The 19365-nt window shown below is 41.6% G+C and overlaps 1 long non-coding RNA gene across 1 annotated transcript in view; it reads right to left on the bottom strand.

Annotated features, from left to right (window-relative positions):
- The window catches only part of LOC133244920 (uncharacterized), a 72932-nt gene that overhangs the window by 2682 nt on the left and 50885 nt on the right, over positions 1-19365 (bottom strand). The window lies entirely within an intron of this gene.

Raw genomic sequence — 19365 nt, 5'->3', positions numbered from 1 at the left:
GTACCCTGTGGGGGCGGCTGCTGCTGCTAAGTCGCTTGTCGTGTCCAACTCTGTGCGACCCCATAGATGGCAGCCCACCAGGATCCCCCGTCCCTGGGATTCTCCAGGCAAGAACACTGGAGAGGGTTGCCATTTCCTTCTCCAATGCATGAAAGTGAAAAGTGAAAGTGAATTCGCTCAGTCGTGTCCACTCTTCCTGACTCCATGGACTGCAGCCCACCAGGTTCCTCTGCCCATGGGATTTTCCAGGCAAGAGTACTGGAGTGGGGCCCTGTGGGGGAGGGGCTCAGAATTCTTGCACCTTAATATTTTGAATCTGCCAAAGCTCGAGCAATGAGTAAAAGCCTTAGAAGTCACCTCACGACATCGTTTTGATTTCCAAAGCGGCAACGAACTGTATTACTTGCAGTATCAGCATAACTGAGCCAGCATCGTTAAGAAGTCTGAGCAAGGCACACAGCTGGCACATTGTGCGTTCAGATTGACGCGCTTCCAGCCGCGAGTGTCCCTGATGTTTGTGCGGGAAAACCAAGCCCTGTCACAGAGTCTGCGAGACGACGCTTATCTGACAGCTCTGGGAAGTGCAAAGCCAAGCACGAAGGAAAGAAATATGTTCCCAACAGTAAGTAGCAGATGTTCTTAGATCAAATATTTCTGTGAAAAACTATAGAAGAATCAACTGATGAAACAGCAGAGGATATTTTCAAGGCTTACATCATGGTTTAAAAAAAAGAGAGAGAGAGGAAGAAGAAATCTCTTGAGCTCAGCTTCCTTGGCTTCTTCATCTGTAGAGGGAGGGTGGGGGCTTCTGCTAGTGGTAAAGAACCAGCCTGCCAACGCAGGAGGAGTAAGACACGTGAGTTCGATCCCTGGGTTGGGAAGATCCCATGGATGAGGGTATGGCAACCCACTCCAGTGTTCTTGCGGGGAGAATCCCACGGACAGAGGAGCCTGGAGGGCTACAGTTCATGGCACCGCAGAGTCTGACACGACTGAAGAGACTTAGCACACAGGCAGGCAGAGGGAGTGTGAAGGTTACATCGCTCCTTCAACCACGGCTCTCAATGTGGTTCTGGGCAGAGGCAGGTATGTGGTTCCAGAAGGAAGTGTTTTACTACCAGACATGGATCAGAGGTATTAGTACTAAAGCAAATACGCAGAAGCAGAAGATAAAAAGTCAAAAAAAAAAAGGGGGGGGGGGAGAAAGCAAGAAACAGTGAGGCGTGGTCACCCCTAGGAAAAGTGAAAATACTGTCTCAAACATAACCCTCTTGGCTACTGCTAAAACGCCATGGCATGTGAAATTTTTGCAGAGTTGGGGTGAAAAAAAAATCAAGAATCCCACAAACCTGGCATTCAAACCAAAACACTTTTGCAATCTTTTTTTAAAAAAATATTTATTTTTTTAGCTGGACTGGGTCTTAGTTGTAGCATGTGGGATCTAGTTCTCTGACCGAGAATAATTTAACCAGGGCCCCTGGAACTGGGAACGCGGGTTTTAGGCATTGGACCACCAGGGAAGTCCCCATTGTTGCATTCTTCCGGCCCTTTCTACCTCCGGGCCTGATCTACCTACTACATGTCACCCAGTCTTGAAACTCGGACCCTTCCTTCAAGAACCCTCTCTCTCTCTAAGCCTGGGAGTGTTGGAGATATTACCAAGGAGGCAATGGCCCTGTGAGGACCCACTGGTGACCCACACATGGCCATCTTTCTGGTCCTTCTTTCTTGTCCTTCTTCCCTTCTCCATCCAGTGGAAACCGAGGCTTCTCTCCCTCATCCCTGCTCCATCTCTGAACCTGTGCGTCCAAACAGGTGCAGGGGCTCAGCTCACCTGCTTGCTGTTTGTCAGGAGCATTGTCCTGGAGGCCCTTACAGTTGTGGATAACAAAGCACTCTGCTTGCTCCCTTGTTTTTTACAATTCATTTTGTCACTGCCAGCTCCACAGTTAAGCTTTGCTGCTGCTGCTGCTAAGTCGTTTCAGTTGGGTCCAACTCTGTGCGACCCCATAGACGGAAGCCCACCAGGCTCCCCCACCCCTGGGATTCTCTAGGCAAGAACACTGGAGTGGGTTGCCATTTCCTTCTCCAATGTGTGAAAGTGAAAAGTGAAAGTGAAGTCGCTCAATCGTGTCCGACTCTTAGCGACCCGATGGACTGTAGCCTACCAGGCTCCTCCATCCATGGGATTTTCCAGGGAAGAGTACTGAAGTGGGTTGCCGTTGCCTTAGCCAAAGTAAATTTGGCATCTATTTGGAAAGAGAGAGACTGGGAAGCTTACCTATCCCCTGTCCCTGCCGTGTTTGGATTTTGCCTCTGTTATTCCCACCTCTGCGTATCTGTTATTCCCACCTCCGTGTATCTGGGACTGCTAATAAGCCGCACCTGCAGAACTGGCCCTGCCCCAGTGCTGAATTCTGCGAGAGGCAGAACACTTGCTGAGATGCCCAACCACATGTCCTTTGTTGTACTGAGGTGAGATTATAATTAACTGGCCTCCCAGGCCTGAGACTCAGAAGCTCACTGGCCATCACTGGTGTTCTGAATTGTTCTCCAAGTGTCTTTCTACAACAGCACCCCCATCACTCAGCTTCTCAAATCAGAAACACGAGGACAGGGGGGTCACCCTTTTCAGTTTCCACTTCTTCAAGGCTCTGCCTTCCATGGGATCAAACACTTGGTCTGCCTCTGGGACATTCTCAAACCTGCTCCACATTTTTCTGACTCCAGGCACCACCCATGTTCATGTCTCAGCAAAATTACTATGATTGCCTCCTAGTAGGCTTTTCAGACCTTCCTTACTTATCTCAACCTAACAAACTATGTGATATTTTAAATAAACACAAACCTGATCATGTTAATCTTACAGTTTTCCTTCTGTGCTTTCCATTGAGTTTGGCATAGGAGTGGCTTTGCATTTGGGATTGCCTTGATGCTAAAGCTGAAATTCCAGTCCTTTGGCCACCTCATGCGAAGAGTTGACTCATTGGAAAAGACTCCGATGCTGGGAGGGATTGGGGGCAGGAGGAGAAGGGGACGACAGAGGATGAGATGACTGGATGGCATCACCGACTCGATGGACATGAGTTTGAGTGAACTCCGGGAGTTGGTGATGGACAGGGAGGCCTGGCGTGCTGCGATTCATGGGGTTGCAAAGAGTCAGACACGACTGAGTGACTGAACTGAACTGAACTGAACTGGCTTGGAACACTTTGCCCAAGCTATTTATATGACTTGATAGCATCTTTGCTCAAGTATAATTCTGACCACCGTACATAAAACTGTAGCTCCCATACCTCTTATTCCCCATGTTCTTTCCATCTCTCTATATAATTTCTCACCATCTGACCTACTAGAACTTTTTTTTAAATTTAAGTATAGTTGATTTAAAATATTATGTTAGTCTTAGGTGTACAATGAAATAATTCAATTCAGTTCAGTTCAGTTCAGTCGCACAGTCGTATCCGACTCTTTGCAACCCCATGGACTGCACCACACCAGGCCTCCCTGTCCATCCCCAACTCCTGGAGCTTGCTCAAACTCATGTCCATTGAGTCAGTCATGCCATCCAACCATCTCATCCTCAACCCATCTTATTATCTCTCCTTGCTATTCTTTGGAACACTGCATTCAAATGGGTATATCTTTCTTTTTCTCCTTTGCTTTTCACATCTTTTCTTTTCTCAGCTATTTGTAAGGCCTCCTCGGATAACCATTTTGCCTTTTTGCATTTCTTTTTATTGGGGATGGTCATGATCACTGCCTCCTGTACAATGTCACGAACCTACGTCCATAGTTCTTCAGGCACTCTGTCTACCAGATCTAATCCTTTGAATCTATTTCCCACTTCCACTGTATAATCATAAAGGATTTGATTTAGGTCATACCTGAATGGTCTAGTGGCTTTCTGTGCTTTCTTCAATTTAAGTCTGAATTTGGCAATAAGGACTTCATGATCTGAGCCACAGTCAGCTCCCGGTCTTGTTTTTGCTGACCGTATAGAGCTTCTCCATCTTTGGCTGCCAAGAATATAATCAATCAATTCAATTATACATATATATATATTTTTCAGATTCATTTCCATTATAGGTTGTTATAAGACATTGAATATAGTTTCCTATGTTGTACAGTAGACCCTTATTGTTTTATCTATTTTATATATAGTAGTGTGTATCTATTAATCTCAAACTCCAAATTCTTCCCTCCCCTCCTTTTCCCCTTGGGTAGCCATAAGTTTGTTTCCTATGTCTGCGAGTCCATTCCTGTTTTGTAAATAAGTTCATTTGTATCATTTTTTTAGATTCTACATGTAAGTGATACAGTGGGGTATGTGCTTTTCTCTGACTGACTTCACTTAGTGTGACAATCTCTAGGTCCATCCATGTCGCTGCAAATGGCATTATTTCATTCCTTTTTATGGCTGAGTAATATTCCATTGTGTATATACCACAACTTCTTTACCCGTTCATCTGTTAATGGACACTTAGCTTGTTTCTACGTCTTGACTATTTAAATAGTGCTGTTGTGAACATGGTGTGCATGTATCTTTTCAAATTAGAGATTTTGTCATTTCAGATATATGCCAGGAGAGGGGTTGCTGCGTCGTTTAGGAACTCTGTTTTCAGTATGATTCTCCGCAGTGGCTGCACCAATTTACATTCCCACCAGCAGTGTAGGAGGGCTCCTTTTCTCTGTGCTCTCTCCAGCGTGTGTTGTTTGCAGACTTGCTGGTGATGGCCATTCTCACTGCCACGAGCACTTCATTGTTCCCCAGTGACTCCCTCTTCCAGTTCATCCTGGGCCCCCAGTGTGAGCTCAGTAAAGCAGGTACCTTGTACCTTCTGCTTATTACTCTGGTCTCAATACCTACAGTGATGCATGTCACGTGGTAAGCACACAACAAACAGTCACCAGGTTGAATCAAATCAAGAACTTAGTAGTGAGTGGTGGATCAGGGTTTATTTATTTATTTATTTATTTTTTTGTGGATTTGTTTCTGGGTTTTCTATCCTATTCCTGTGGTCTTTATGTCTGTTTTCATGACAGTGCCACACTCTTTTGATTACTGTAGATTTGTAACATGTATTGAAACCAGAAAGTATAATGACTCCAGCCTTTTCCTTCTTTCTCAAGATCGCCTTGGCTGTTGTGGTCCTGTATGGTTGCCAGTGAATTTTAGCCTCATGTTTTCTGTTTCTGTAAAGAATACCACAGGGATTTTTATAGAGAGTACCTCAAATCTGTGAATCACTGTGGGTAGTATGGACATTTTAACAATGTTCCAATCCATGGATGTCTTCCCATTTATATATGTATTCTATAATTTTCAGTGTATGAGTCTTTCACATTTTTGGTGAAGTTTATTCCTATGTATTTTATTTTTGTTACTGTAATATTATAAATGGGATTGTTTTAATTTCCATTTCAGATCTTTTGTCTAGAAACACCACTGATTTTGTAAGTCAATTTTGTATGTTGCAACTTTACTGAATTTTTTAATTTGCTTTGAATTTTTTGTTGTTACTATTGTTGAGTCTTCAGGGCTTCTACACATATGTTGTCATCTACAAACATTTTTTTTTTGCATAATATCTAAGACAGAACTATGTCATACCATATTCTTTTTTTTTTCTGAAAAATTTCACAATATAATGTTGATAGTTTACCATGAAGAAATTAAGAAAAGAGAATAGGGTCTTGTTTGGTCCCAATTTGCATGGAAAATCTTTTTCCAGCCCTTCACTTTCAGTCTGTATGTGTCCCCTGTTTTGAGGTGGGTCTCTTGTAGACAACATATGTAGGGGTCTTGTTTTTGTATCCATTCAGCCAGTCTTTGTCTTTTGGTTGGGGCATTCAACCCATTTACGTTTAAGGTAATTACTAATAAGTATGATCCCGTTGCCATTTACTTTATTGTTTTGGGTTCGAGTTTATACACCATTTTTGTGTTTCCTGTCTAGAGAATATCCTTTAGTATTTGTTGGAGAGCTGGTTTGGTGGTGCAGAATTCTCTCAGCTTTTGCTTGTCTGAAAAGCTTTTGATTTCCCCTTCATACTTGAATGAGATTCTTGCTGGGTACAATAATCTGGGCTGTAGGTTATTTTCTTTCATCATTTCTTTCATCATGGATCAGGGTTTAAATTCAAGCAATCAGACCCCAGAAATCTTGATACTTGCCATTAATAACCTTCTATGAGCACTTCTAGAAGTGCTCAGTCGCTACAATTGTGTCTGACTCTGTGCAACCCTATGGACTGTAGCCTGCCAGGTTCTTCTGTCTGGGATTCTCCAGGCAAGAATACCAGAGTGGGTTGCCATGCCCTCCTCCAGAGGATCTTCCCGACCCAGGGATTGAACCCAGGTCTCTTATGACTCCTGCATTGGCAGGCTGGTTCTTTACAACTAGTGCCACCAAAAAATCACAGTGACAGATCGCAAAAGATATCTCCTGGAGATACACAGGAAACAGGTAGTAAAATGTAATTTTGTAGCATTTATAGTTGAGAATTTTAGATTCCATCAAAAGAAAACACAACTCTGTGAAAATCTATGAAATGGTTTCCAAAATTACTAGAAAATGCTGTGTGGTAAAGTTTGAAAGAGAAACATAAGGCTATTTACTATTTCTGAGGGAGAAAACGTTGAACCCAAGAAAGCAAATAAAGAAAAACAGTAACAAAGGAAAATGCAGTTGACTGCTTGTCTCGAGACAGATACAAATAGAAGAGAGTTCTCCATCATCCTTTCTCCGCTGATGGGGGAGAGGAAAGATCCTCCCTGCCCCTGCAGTGGACAGGTCAAAGGCAATCCATAGATGCTGATGGAAGTGTCAGAAAGATAGAAACAGTTGCAGAAAGTAAGCTCCTCCCCTGGTGGCTCAGAGATAAAGAATCCACCTGCAATGTAGGAGCCTCAGGAGACAACGGGTTGGATCCCTGGTTTGGGAAGGCCCCCTGGAGGAGGGCATGGCAACCCATTCCAGTGTTCTTGTTTGGGAAATTCCATGGATAGAGGAACCTGGAGGGCTACAGTCCATAGCAATCTCCTCCCACCTGAAGGGTTTGAGGGTGGGGGGATGTCGCAGAGAACAAATAGCTTATTACTCATTCAGCCAAGAAGCTTAGACATTCTTTTACAAAGAAACAAACTGACACAGGAAGGCAGAGTTCTCTACCCCAGGGCCTTAAGTCAAAAATTAATAACATTAGAAAACATCCTGACTGTTGTGAAATTTTTTAAAAAGTCCCCTAAATAGCAGTTTGTGAATCTTTATCAAAATTAACAATATACTGACACTATACCCAGCAAATCAGTTTCTTTTTTTAAAATATTTAGTTTTGAAATTTAGTTGATTTACAGTATTGTGTTAATTCCAACATATTTGTTTCTGAGTCACCAACCTTCAGAAATATTTGTCCATTCAGCAGGATGTATGTCTCTAGGATAGTCATTGGAGTCTTATGTGTGACAGTAAAAATCTTGGGGGAATCCAGATACCATCCATAAGGTTGTTGTTATTTTTTGGTTCCTAAGTCATGTCTGACCCTTTTGTGACCCCATGGACTGTAGCCTGCCAGGTTCCTCTGTCCATGGGATTTCCCAGGCAAGAATACTAGAGTGGGTTGCTATCTCAGAAGAGGGTGGGAGTGAGGCACCCCTACCTCCCGCCCTGGAAGAAGAGGAGGATCAGGATGGGTGGAGAGGGGGGGAAAGTGGAGAGGGACGGTCCCTTCCTGTTCAGAATACTCCTGAGTCTTTCAATATTTTCCAACAAGAATGTTTCCATCCATGTATTTTTTAAAGACAAAAATGATAAAGAGAATAAAAGAGAATGAATACCATTGATCAATATTTCTGTCTTTGTGCCAGTACCATACTGTCTTGATAACTGTGGCTTTGTAGTAGAGCCTGAAGTCAGGTAGGTTGATTCCTCCAGTTCCATTCTTCTTTCTCAAGGTCGCTTTGGCTATTCGAGGTTTTTTGTATTTCCATACAAATTGTGAAATTATTTGTTCTAGCTCTGTGAAGAATACTGTTGGTAGCTTGATAGGGATTGCATTGAATCTATAAATTGCTTTGGGTAGTATACTCATTTTCACTATATTGATTCTTCCAATCCATGAACATGGTATATTTCTCCATCTATTAGTGTCCTCTTTGATTTCTTTCACCAGTGTTTTATAGTTTTCTATATATAGGTCTTTAGTTTCTTTAGGTAGATATATTCCTAAGTATTTTATTCTTTCCGTTGCAATGGTGAATGGAATTGTTTCCTTAATTTCCCTTTCTGTTTTCTCATTATTAGTGTATAGGAATGCAAGGGATTTCTGTGTGTTGATTTTATATCCTGCAACTTTACTGTAGTCATTGATTATTTCTAGTAATTTTCTGGTGGACTCTTTAGGGTTTTCTATGTAGAGGATCATGTCATCTGCAAATAGTGAGAGTTTTACTTCTTCTTTTCCAATTTGGATTCCTTTTATTTCTTTTTCTGCTCTGATTGCTGTGGCCAAAACTTCCAAAACTATGTTGAATAGTAATGGTGAAAGTGGGCACCCTTGTCTTGTTCCTGACTTTAGAGGAAATGCTTTCAATTTTTCACCATTGAGGATAATGTTTGCAGTGGGTTTGTCATATATAGCTTTTATTATGTTGAGGTATGTTCCTTCTATTCCTGCTTTCTGGAGAGTTTTTATCATAAATGGATGTTGAATTTTGTCAAAGGCTTTCTCTGCATCTATTGAGATAATCATATGGTTTTTATTTTTCAATTTGTTAATGTGGTGTATTACATTGATTGATTTGCGGATATTGAAGAATCCTTGCATCCCTGGGATAAAGCCCACTTGATCATGGTGTATGATCTTTTTAATGTGTTGTTGGATTCTGATTGCTAGAATTTTGTTAAGGATTTTTGTATCTATGTTCATCAGTGATATTGGCCTGTAGTTTTCTTTTTTTGTGGGATCTTTGTCAGGTTTTGGTATTAGGGTGATGGTGGCCTCATAGAATGAGTTTGGAAGTTTACCTTCCTCTGCAATTTTCTGGAAGAGTTTGAGCAGGATAGGTGTTAGCTCTTCTCTAAATTTTTGGTAGAATTCAGCTGTGAAGCCGTCTGGACCAGGGCTTTTGTTTGCTGGAAGATTTTTGATTACAGTTTCAATTTCCATGCTTGTGATGGGTCTGTTAAGATTTTCTATTTCTTCCTGGTCCAGTTTTGGAAAGTTGTACTTTTCTAAGAATTTGTCCATTTCTTCCACGTTGTCCATTTTATTGGCATATAATTGTTGATAGTAGTCTCTTATGATCCTTTGTATTTCTATGTTGTCTGTTGTGATCTCTCCATTTTCGTTTCTAATTTTGTTGATTTGATTTTTCTCCCTTTGTTTCTTGATGAGTCTGGCTAATGGTTTGTCAATTTTATTTATCCTTTCAAAGAACCAGCTTTTGGTTTTGTTGATTTTTGCTATGGTCTCTTTTATCCACGCACATATGGACACCTTATCTTCGACAAAGGAGGCAAGAATATACAATGGATTAAAGACAATCTCTTTAACAAGTGGTGCTGGGAAATCTGGTCAACCACTTGTAAAAGAATGAAACTGGACCACTTTCTAACACCATACACAAAAATAAACTCAAAATGGATTAAAGATCTAAACATAAGACCAGAAACTATAAAACTCCTAGAGGAGAACATAGGCAAAACACTCTCCGACATACATCACAGCAGGATCCTCTACGACCCACCTCCCAGAATATTGGAAATAAAAGCAAAAATAAACAAATGGGACCTAATTAACCTTAAAAGCTTCTGCACATCAAAGGAAACTATTAGCAAGGTGAAAAGACAGCCTTCAGAATGGGAGAAAATAATAGCAAATGAAGCAACCGACAAACAACTAATCTCAAAAATATACAAGCAACTCCTACAGATCAACTCCAGAAAAATAAACGACCCAATCAAAAAATGGGCCAAAGAACTAAATAGACATTTCTCCAAAAAAGACATACAGATGGCTAACAAACACATGAAAAGATGCTCAACATCACTCATTATCAGAGAAATGCAAATCAAAACCACTATGAGGTACCATTTCACACCAGTCAGAATGGCTGCGATCCAAAAGTCTACAAGCAATAAATGCTGGAGAGGGTGTGGAGAAAAGGGAACCCTCTTACACTGTTGGTGGGAATGCAAACTAGTACAGCCACTATGGAGAACAGTGTGGAGATTCCTTAAAAAACTGGAAATAGAACTGCCTTATGATCCAGCAATCCCACTGCTGGGCATACACACTGAGGAAACCAGAAGGGAAAGAGACACGTGTACCCCAATGTTCATCGCAGCACTGTTTATAATAGCCAAGACATGGAAGCAACCTAGATGTCCATCAGCAGATGAATGGATAAGAAAACAGTGGTACATATACACAATGGAGTATTACTCAGCCATTAAAAAGAATACATTTGAATCAGTTCTAATGAGGTGGATGAAACTGGAGCCTATTATACAGAGTGAAGTAAGCCAGAAGGAAAAACATAAATACAGTATACTAACGCATATATATGGAATTTAGAAAGATGGTAACAATAACCCGGTGTACGAGACAGCAAAAGAGACACTGATGTATAGAACAGTCTTATGGACTCTGTGGGAGAGGGAGAGGGTGGGAAGATTTGGGAGAATGGCAATGAAACATGTAAAATATCATGTAGGAAACGAGTTGCCAGTCCAGGTTCAATGCACGATGCTGGATGCTTGGGGCTGGTGCACTGGGACGGCCCAGAGGGATGGTATGGGGAGGGAGGAGGGAGGAGGGTTCGGGATGGGGAACACATGTATACCTGTGGTGGATTCATTTTGATATTTGGCAAAACTAATACAATTATGTAAAGTTTAAAAATAAAATAAAATTGGAAGAATAAAAAAAAAAAAAAGAGAATGAATACATAAAACTCAAAGCTGGTTCTCTAAGGATGGGCTGGAGAGAGCTCTAGTAACTTCCTCAATAAAAGTTATACTTGAAAACCAGAAATGAAAAAAAAAAATCTGTGGATATTACATTACATGAGAAGACTGGGCACAGATCAGATCACTTCAGTCGCTCAGTCGTGTCCGACTCTTTGCGATCCCATGAATCGCAGCACACAAGGCATCCCTGTCCATCACCAACTCCCGGAGTTCACTCAGACTCATGTCCATTGAGTCAGTGACGCCATCCAGCCATCTCATCCTCTGTCGTCCCCTTCTCCTCCTGTCCCCAATCCCTCCTAGCATCAGAGTCTTTTCCAATGAGTCAACTCTTCGCATGAGGTGGCCAAAGGACTGGAGTTTCAGCTTTAGCATCATTCCTTCCAAAGAAATCCCAGGGCTCATCTCCTTCAGAATGGACTGGTTGGATCTCCTTGCAGTCCAAGGGACTCTCAAGAGTCTTCTCCAACACCACAGTTCAAAAGCATCAATTCTTTGGTGCTCAGCTTTCTTCACAGTCCAACTCTCACATCCATACATGACCACAGGAAAAACCATAGCCTTGACTAGACGGACCTTTGTTGGCAAAGTAATATCTCTGCTTTTGAATATGCTATCTAGGTTGGTCATCACTTTCCTTCCAAGGAGTAAGCGTCTTTTAATTTCATGGCTGCAGTCACCATCTGTAGTGATTTTGGAGCCCAGAAAAATAAAGTCTGACACTGTTTCCACTGTTTCCCCATCTAGTTCCCATGAAGTGATGGGACCAGATGCCATGATCTTCGTTTTCTGAATGTTGAGCTTTAAGCCAACTTTTTCACTCTCCTCTTTCACTTTCATCAAGAGGCTTTTGAGTTCCTCTTCACTTTCTGCCATAAGGGTGGTGTCATCTGCATATCTGAGGTTATTGATATTTCTCCTAGCAATCTTGATTCCAGCTTGTGTTTCTTCCAGTCCAGCGTTTCTCATGATGTACTCTGCATAGAAGCTAAATAAACAGGGTGACAATATACAGCCTTGACGTACTTCTTTTCCTATTTGGAACCAGTCTGTTGGTCCATGTCCAGTTCTAACTGTTGCTTCCTGACCTGCATACAAATTTCTCAAGAGGCAGATCAGGTGGTCTGGTATTCCCATCTCTTTCAGAATTTTCCACAGTTTCTTGTGATCCACACAGTCAAAGGTGGCATAGTCAAAGAGCAGAAATAGATGTTTTTCTGGAACTCTCTTGCTTTTTCCATGATCCAGCGGATGTTGGCAATTTGATCTCTGGTTCCTCTGCCTTTTCTAAAACCAGCTTGGACATCAGGAAGTTCACGGTTCACATATTGCTGAAGCCTGGCTTGGAGAATTTTGAGCATTTCTTTACTAGTGTGTGAGATGAGTGCAATTGTGCGGTAGTTTGAGCATTCTTTGGCATTGCCTTTCTTTGGGATTGGAATGAAAACTGACCTTTTCTAGTCCTGTGGCCACTGCTGAGTTTTCCAGATTTGCTGGCATATTGAGTGCAGCACTTTCACAGCATCATCTTTCAGGATTTGGAAAGATGGAAATTTGGAAACAGGATTTGGAAAGACTGGGCACAATCACACGCAAATAAACTTTAAAGTGTCAGTAAAGAGGTATCTCATTCTCACCCATGTGTTAAATGAAAAATGTTAATCCAAGGAGAAACATAAATAGATTTTTTAAAGATAAAACAATTTTAAACAAAAATCAAACAATAGAAAAATATTTTTTAAGTATTGCCTCACCCCCAAATTCACTGGGGAATTCATTTAAATTTTCAAGGAAATGAGTCTCCCTTCATAGATTTTTCCAGGCAAAGAAAATGACACTTTTCTTTTTATGTAAGTAAGCTATTTTCTAATATTAATACTTTTGTCAAAGGTAGCATGTTACTAATCGAGTTTCAAATATCCTAAAGTACCTGCAAATAAATTCACAGATACATACAATATTTCAGTTTGTCAGGGAAGCCTTATTCCAGAGAGTCAGAAGCAACATAATTGTAGAAAATCTGTTAACACAAATTTCAGATTAAAAGATAAAAGCAGAAAACTAGCAATCGATGCTGGAGAGACATTTAATAAAGTTCAACAATCATTCTTATGGGGACGGGGGATAAAACCTGTCAAGTAACTAAGTACTAGAAGACTATATCTTATACCAAATAGACAATATCATGCTTTAAGACTGAAGAACCAGAAGCATCTCCAATAAAATCTAAAATGGAATTCTATCATGTTCTACTACCTAATGTTGCTCAAGAAAATCTAGCAATAATACGAGGCATAGCTTTTATTAAAAAGACCGCAGAGGACAAAATTATCTTTGAGATATGATCCCTTACTTAGAACACTCGTCAGCCACAAATTTTAAACTATCACGGCTAATAGGAGAGCCCATAAAAAGGCTGGATTTCAACAATGAACACAAATCAATGATTATAAAATACATTAAGTCTGACTTACAAAAGCAGCCTAAATTGAGGATTCTCAAGATTATGAATGGCTTTTTTTTTTTCATTTTTTAAAATTTTATTTTATTTTTTTTAATTAATTTTATTTTATTTTTAAACCTTACATGATTGTATTAGTTCTGCCAAATATCAAAATGAATCCACCACAGGTATACATGTGTTCCCCATCCTGAACCCTCCTCACTCCTCCCTCCCCATACCATCCCTCTGGGTCGTCCCAGTGCACCAGCCCCAAGCATCCAGCATCGTGCATTGAACCTGGACTGGCATCTCGTTTCATACATGACATTTCACATGTTTCAATGCCATTCTCCCAAATCTTCCCACCCTCTCCCTCTCCCATAGAGTCCATAAGACTGTTCTATACATCAGTGTCTCTTTTGCTGTCTCGTATACAGGGTTCTCGTTACCATCTTTCTAAATTCCATATATATGCGTTAGTATACTGTATTGGTGTTTTTCCTTCTGGCTTACTTCACTCTGTATAATAGGCTCCAGTTTCATCCACCTCATTAGAACTGATTCAAATGTATTCTTTTTAATGGCTGAGTAATACTCCATTGTGTATATGTACCACTGTTTTCTTATCCATTCATCTGCTGATGGACATCTAGGTTGCTTCCATGTCTTGGCTATTATAAACAGTGCTGCGATGAACATTGGGGTACACGTGTCTCTTTCCCTTCTGGTTTCCTCAGTGTGTATGCCCAGCAGTGGGATTGCTGGATCATAAGGCAGTTCTATTTCCAGTTTTTTAAGGAATCTCCACACTGTTCTCCATAGTGGCTGTACTAGTTTGCATTCCCACCAACAGTGTAAGAGGGTTCCCTTTTCTCCACACCCTCTCCAGCATTTATTATTTGTAGACTTTTGGATCGCAGCCATTCTGACTGGTGTGAAATGGTACCTCATAGTGGTTTTGATTTGCATTTCTCTGATAATGAGTGATGTTGAGCATCTTTTCATGTGTTTGTTAGCCATCTGTATGTCTTCTTTGGAGAAATGTCTATTTAGATCTTTGGCCCGTTTTTTGATTGGGTCATTTATTTTTCTGGAGTTGAGCTGTAGGAGTTGCTTGTATATTTTTGAGATTAGTTGTTTGTCGGTTATGAACAAGGTTTAGAATGTGGTCTTGCTGGACCTCTATGAACAGGAGGGACTGTGGGAGGGTGGCAGCTTGAAATTGTCACTTCATGATGGCCTTGAGCCCACCAGGACTGTAGCCTGCCATGCTCCTCTGTCCATGGTATTTCCCAGGCAAGAATAGTGGAGTGGATTGCCATTTCCTTCTCTAGGGGACCTTCCTGATCCAGGGATTAAACCCATGTTTCTTGCATCTCCTGCATTGGCAGGTGGGTTCTTTACCAGTTGAGCCACCAGGGAAGCCCTGAGCCCAAGACAGTATGAACTCTAACAGTTGAAACCTTGGTCATAATTTGAAACCTTTCTCTCTGTTGGCTGTTTTGTTGCCCTCTGTCTGTGGTTCCATAGAGATGATCTCCTCTAAAAGAAAAGAAAATGGTCTGGTCACCCCAAGAAGAGATCAAGGCAAGAAGTGTCTTGCTTGGCCCCCAGAACACTAATCCCAAAAAGCATTTTGTGTGGCCCCCTGAGTGGAAGGCCACTGCAGAGGGTTGGGGGTGAGGCCTGAGCCCAAGGGCTGGTCCCAGTGGCTCAGCAGGAGAAAAGCCCAGGAGATGACCTGAGCGTTCCTCCCGCATGGCTCTAGGCAAGCTCAGTAGCGTCCCGAGATGAGCTTCTCCTACAGGAGGCAACCTGATGCTGGTCCTGCTTCCCCTGTCCAAGCATCAGAGGACCAGTGGCATGGCTGGGGTGGGGAGCAGAGTATTGCTTTCTTGGTTTCAGGCAGGAAATCTATTCTTGTCCACTGTTGTCTGAAAGAGTGATTTTCAAAACTGTGGGCCATGATCCAGTAGAGGATAGAGAATCTATTTGGTGGGTGTTGAGCAGCATCATTTAAAAAATGAAACTGAATGGAAGAGAAGAGAATTCAGAATGCTGGCTGATTTCACAGATAGCGAGAGCAGTGCTCTTCTGTAACACACTGGTCTCAGTTGTGAGTGTGTGGGCCGACATGATGGAAAAGTCTTCATATTGTGGGTTGCAAGCATCCTTTGCCTTGGTTTTGGAGGAAGAACTGGGCAAACCCCTATAGATAAGGGGCTCCTGGGAAAGGAGTTACCAGCAATGTAGGAAGCAGGATGCTGTGAGCATGAAGGCAAACACTTCCTTACGTACCTGGAGATACAAAGGCACTCCAGCCAAGCCCTTGGCATCATCCTTGCCTTCCGTTCCTCTCTCATCTCTGCTTCTAAACTGTATGCAAATGATGTCTGGTGCTGTTCAGTCGCTCAGCTGTGTCCAACTCTTTGTGCCTCATGGACTGCAGCACACCAGGCTTGCCTGTTTTTCACCAAATCCCAGAACTTGCTCAAACTCATGTCCATTGAGTTGGTGATGACATCCAACCAGCTCATCCTCTGTCATCCCCTTCTACTCCTGCCTTCAATCTTTCCCAGCATAATGGTTTTTTCAGATAAGACAGGTCACATCAGGTGGCCAAAGGATTGCAGCTTCAGCATCAGTCCTTCTAATGAATATTCAGGACTGATTTCCTCTAGGATGGACTGGCTGGATCTCCTTGCTATCCAAGGGACTCTTGAGAGTCCCTTGGACTTCTCCAACACCACAGTTGAAAAGCATCAAATCTTCAGTGCTCAGCCTTCTTTACAGTCCAATTCTCACATCCATAGAGGGCTACTGAAAAAAACATAGCTTTGACTAGATGGACCTTTGTTGGCAAAGTAACGTCTCTGCTTTTTAATATGCTAGCTTTTCATCCAAGAAGCAAGAGTCTTTTAATTTCGTTGCTGCAGTCACCATCTGCAGTGATTTTGGAGCCTAAGGAAATAAAGTCTGTGACTGTGTCCATTGTTTCCCCATCTATTTGCCATGAAGTGATGGGACCAGATGCCATGATTTAGTTTTTGTTTCTTTTTTTTTAATTGAAGGATAATTGCTTTACAGAATTTTGCTGTTTTCTGTCAAACCTCAACATGAATCAGTCATAGGTATGCATTTATCCTGGAGAATGAAATGGCAACCCACTCCAGTGTTCTTGCCTGGACAATCCCAGGGACGGGGGAGCCTGGTAGGCTGACGTCTATGGGGTCGCACAGAGTCGGACACGACTGAAGCGACTTAGCAGCAGCATGCATTTATCCCCTCCCTTTTTGAATCTCTCTCCCATCTCCCTCCCCATCCCACCCCTTTAGGTTGATACAGAGACCCTGTTTGAGTTTCCTGAGTCATACAGGAAATTCCCGTTGACTACATATGACTACATATGACTTACATATGGTGATGTAAGTTTCCATGTTACTCTTTCCATACATCTCACCCTCTCCTCCCCTCTCCCCATGTCCATAAGTCTATTCTCTATGTCTGTTTCTCCATTGCTGCCCTGCAAATAAATTCTTCAGTACCATCTTTCTAGGTTCCGTATATATGCATTAGAATACGATATTTATCTTTCTCTTTCTGACTTACTTCACTCTGTATTATAGGTTCTAGGTTCATCCACCTCATTAGAACTGACTCAGATGTGTTCCTTTTTATGGCTGAGAAGTATTCCATTGTGTATATGTACCATAACTTCTTTATCCATTCATCTGTCAATGGACATGTAGGTTGCTTCTATGTTCTCAGTTCAGTTCAGTTGCTCAGTCGTGTCCGACTCTTTGCGATCCCATGAATCACAGCACACAAGGCATCCCTGTCCATCACCAACTCCCGGAGTTCACTGAGACGTCCATCGAGTCAGTAATGCCATCCAGCCATCTCATCCTCTGTCATCCCCTTCTCCTCCTGCCCCCAATCCCTCCCAGCATCAGAGTCTTCCAGTGAGTCAACTCTTCGCATGAGGTGGCCAAAGTACTGGAGTTTCAGCTTTAGCATCATTCCTTCCAAAGAAATCCCAGGGCTCATCTCCTTCAGAATGGACTGGTTGGATCTCCTTGCAGTCCAAGGGACTCTCAAGAGTCTTCTCCAACACCACAGTTCAAAAGCAACAATTCTTCGGCGCTCAGCCTTCTTCACAGTCCAACTCTCACATCCATACATGACCACAGGAAAAACCATAGCCTTGACTAGATGGACCTTTGTTGGCAAAGTAATGTCTCTGCTTTTTAATATGCTATCTAGGTTGGTCATCACTTTCCTTCCAAGGAGTAAGCGTCTTTTAATTTCATGGCTGCAGTCACCATCCACAGTGATTTTGGAGCCCAGAAAAATAAAGTCTGACACTGTTTCCACTGTTTCCCCATCTATTTCCCATGAAGTGGTGGGACCAGATGCTATGATCTTCGTTTTCTGAATGTTGAGCTTTAAGCCAACTTTTTCACTCTCCACTTTCACTTTCATCAAGAGGCTTTTGAGTTCCTCTTCACTTTCTGCCATAAGGGTGGTGTCATCTGCATATCTGAGGTTATTGATATTTCTCCCGGCAATCTTGATTCCAGCTTGTGCTTCTTCCAGTCCAGCATTTCTCATGATGTACTCTGCATATAAGTTAAATAAGCAGGGTGACAATATACAGCTTTGATGTACTCCTTTTCCTATTTGGAACCAGTCTGTTGTTCCATGTCCAGTTCTAACTGTTGCTTCCTGACCTGCATGCAGATTTCTCAAGAGGCAGGTCAGGTGGTCTGGTATTCCCATCTCTTTCAGAATTTTCCACAGTTTCTTGTGATCCACACAGTCAAAGGCTTTGGCATAGTCAATACAGCAGAAATAGATGTTTTTCTGTTCCATGTTCTAGCTATTGTAAATAGTGCTGCAATGACAAATGGGATACATGTGTCTTTTTCAATTTTGGTTTCTTCAGGGTATATGCCTAGGAGTGGGATTGCTGGGTCATATAGTGGTTTTATTCCTAGTTTTTTAAGGAATCTCCATACCATCTTCCATAGTAGCTGTATCAATTAACATTCCCACCAACAGTGCAAGAACATTCCCTTTTCTCCACACCCTCTCCAGCATTTATTGTTTATAGACTTTATGATGATGACCATTCTGACTGGTGTGAAGTGATATCTCATTGTAGTTTTGATTTGCATTTCTTTAATAATGAGCGATGTTGAGCATCTTTTCATGTGTTTGTTAGCCATCTGTATGTTTTCTTTGGAGAAATGTCTATTTATACCTTTTTCTCACTTTTTGATTGGGTTGTTTGTTTTTCTGGTATTGAGTTGTATGAGCTGCTTGTATATTTTGGAAATTAATCCTTTGTCAGTTATTTCATTTGCTATTATTTTCTCCCATTGTGAGGGTTGTCTTTTCACCTTGCTTAGTGTTTCCTTTGCTGTGCAAAAGCTTTTAAATTTAATCAGGTCCCACTTGCTTACTTTGGTTTTTATTTCCATTACTCTAGGAGGTGGGTCATAGAAGATCTTGCTTTGATTTATGTCATCGAGTGTTCAGCCTATGTTTTCCTCTAAGAGTTTTATAGTTTCTGGTCTTACATTTAGGTCTTTAATGCATTTTGATTTTATCTTTGTGTATTATCTTGATGTTAGGAAGTGTTCTAATTTTATTCTTTTACATGCAGCTGTGCAGTTTTCCTAGCATCATTTATTGAAGAGGCCATCTTTGCCCCATTGTATATTCTTGCCTCCTTTGTCAAAAATAGGGTACCCATAGGTGCATGGGTTTATTTCTGGGCTTTCTATCTTGTCCCATTGGTCTGTATTTCTGTTTTTACATTAGTACCATACTGTCTTGATGACTGCAGCTTTGTAGTATAATCTGAAATTAGGAAGGTTGATTCCTCCAGTTTCATTCTTCTTTCTCAAGACTGCTTTGGGTATTCGGGGTCTTTGTGTTTCC

Source organism: Bos javanicus, chromosome 3, assembly GCF_032452875.1.
Source record: "Bos javanicus breed banteng chromosome 3, ARS-OSU_banteng_1.0, whole genome shotgun sequence".
NCBI classification, from domain to species: domain Eukaryota; kingdom Metazoa; phylum Chordata; class Mammalia; order Artiodactyla; family Bovidae; genus Bos; species Bos javanicus.
Note: the sequence above shows the minus strand (reverse complement) of the source record. Positions and strands in the feature narration are given on the sequence as shown.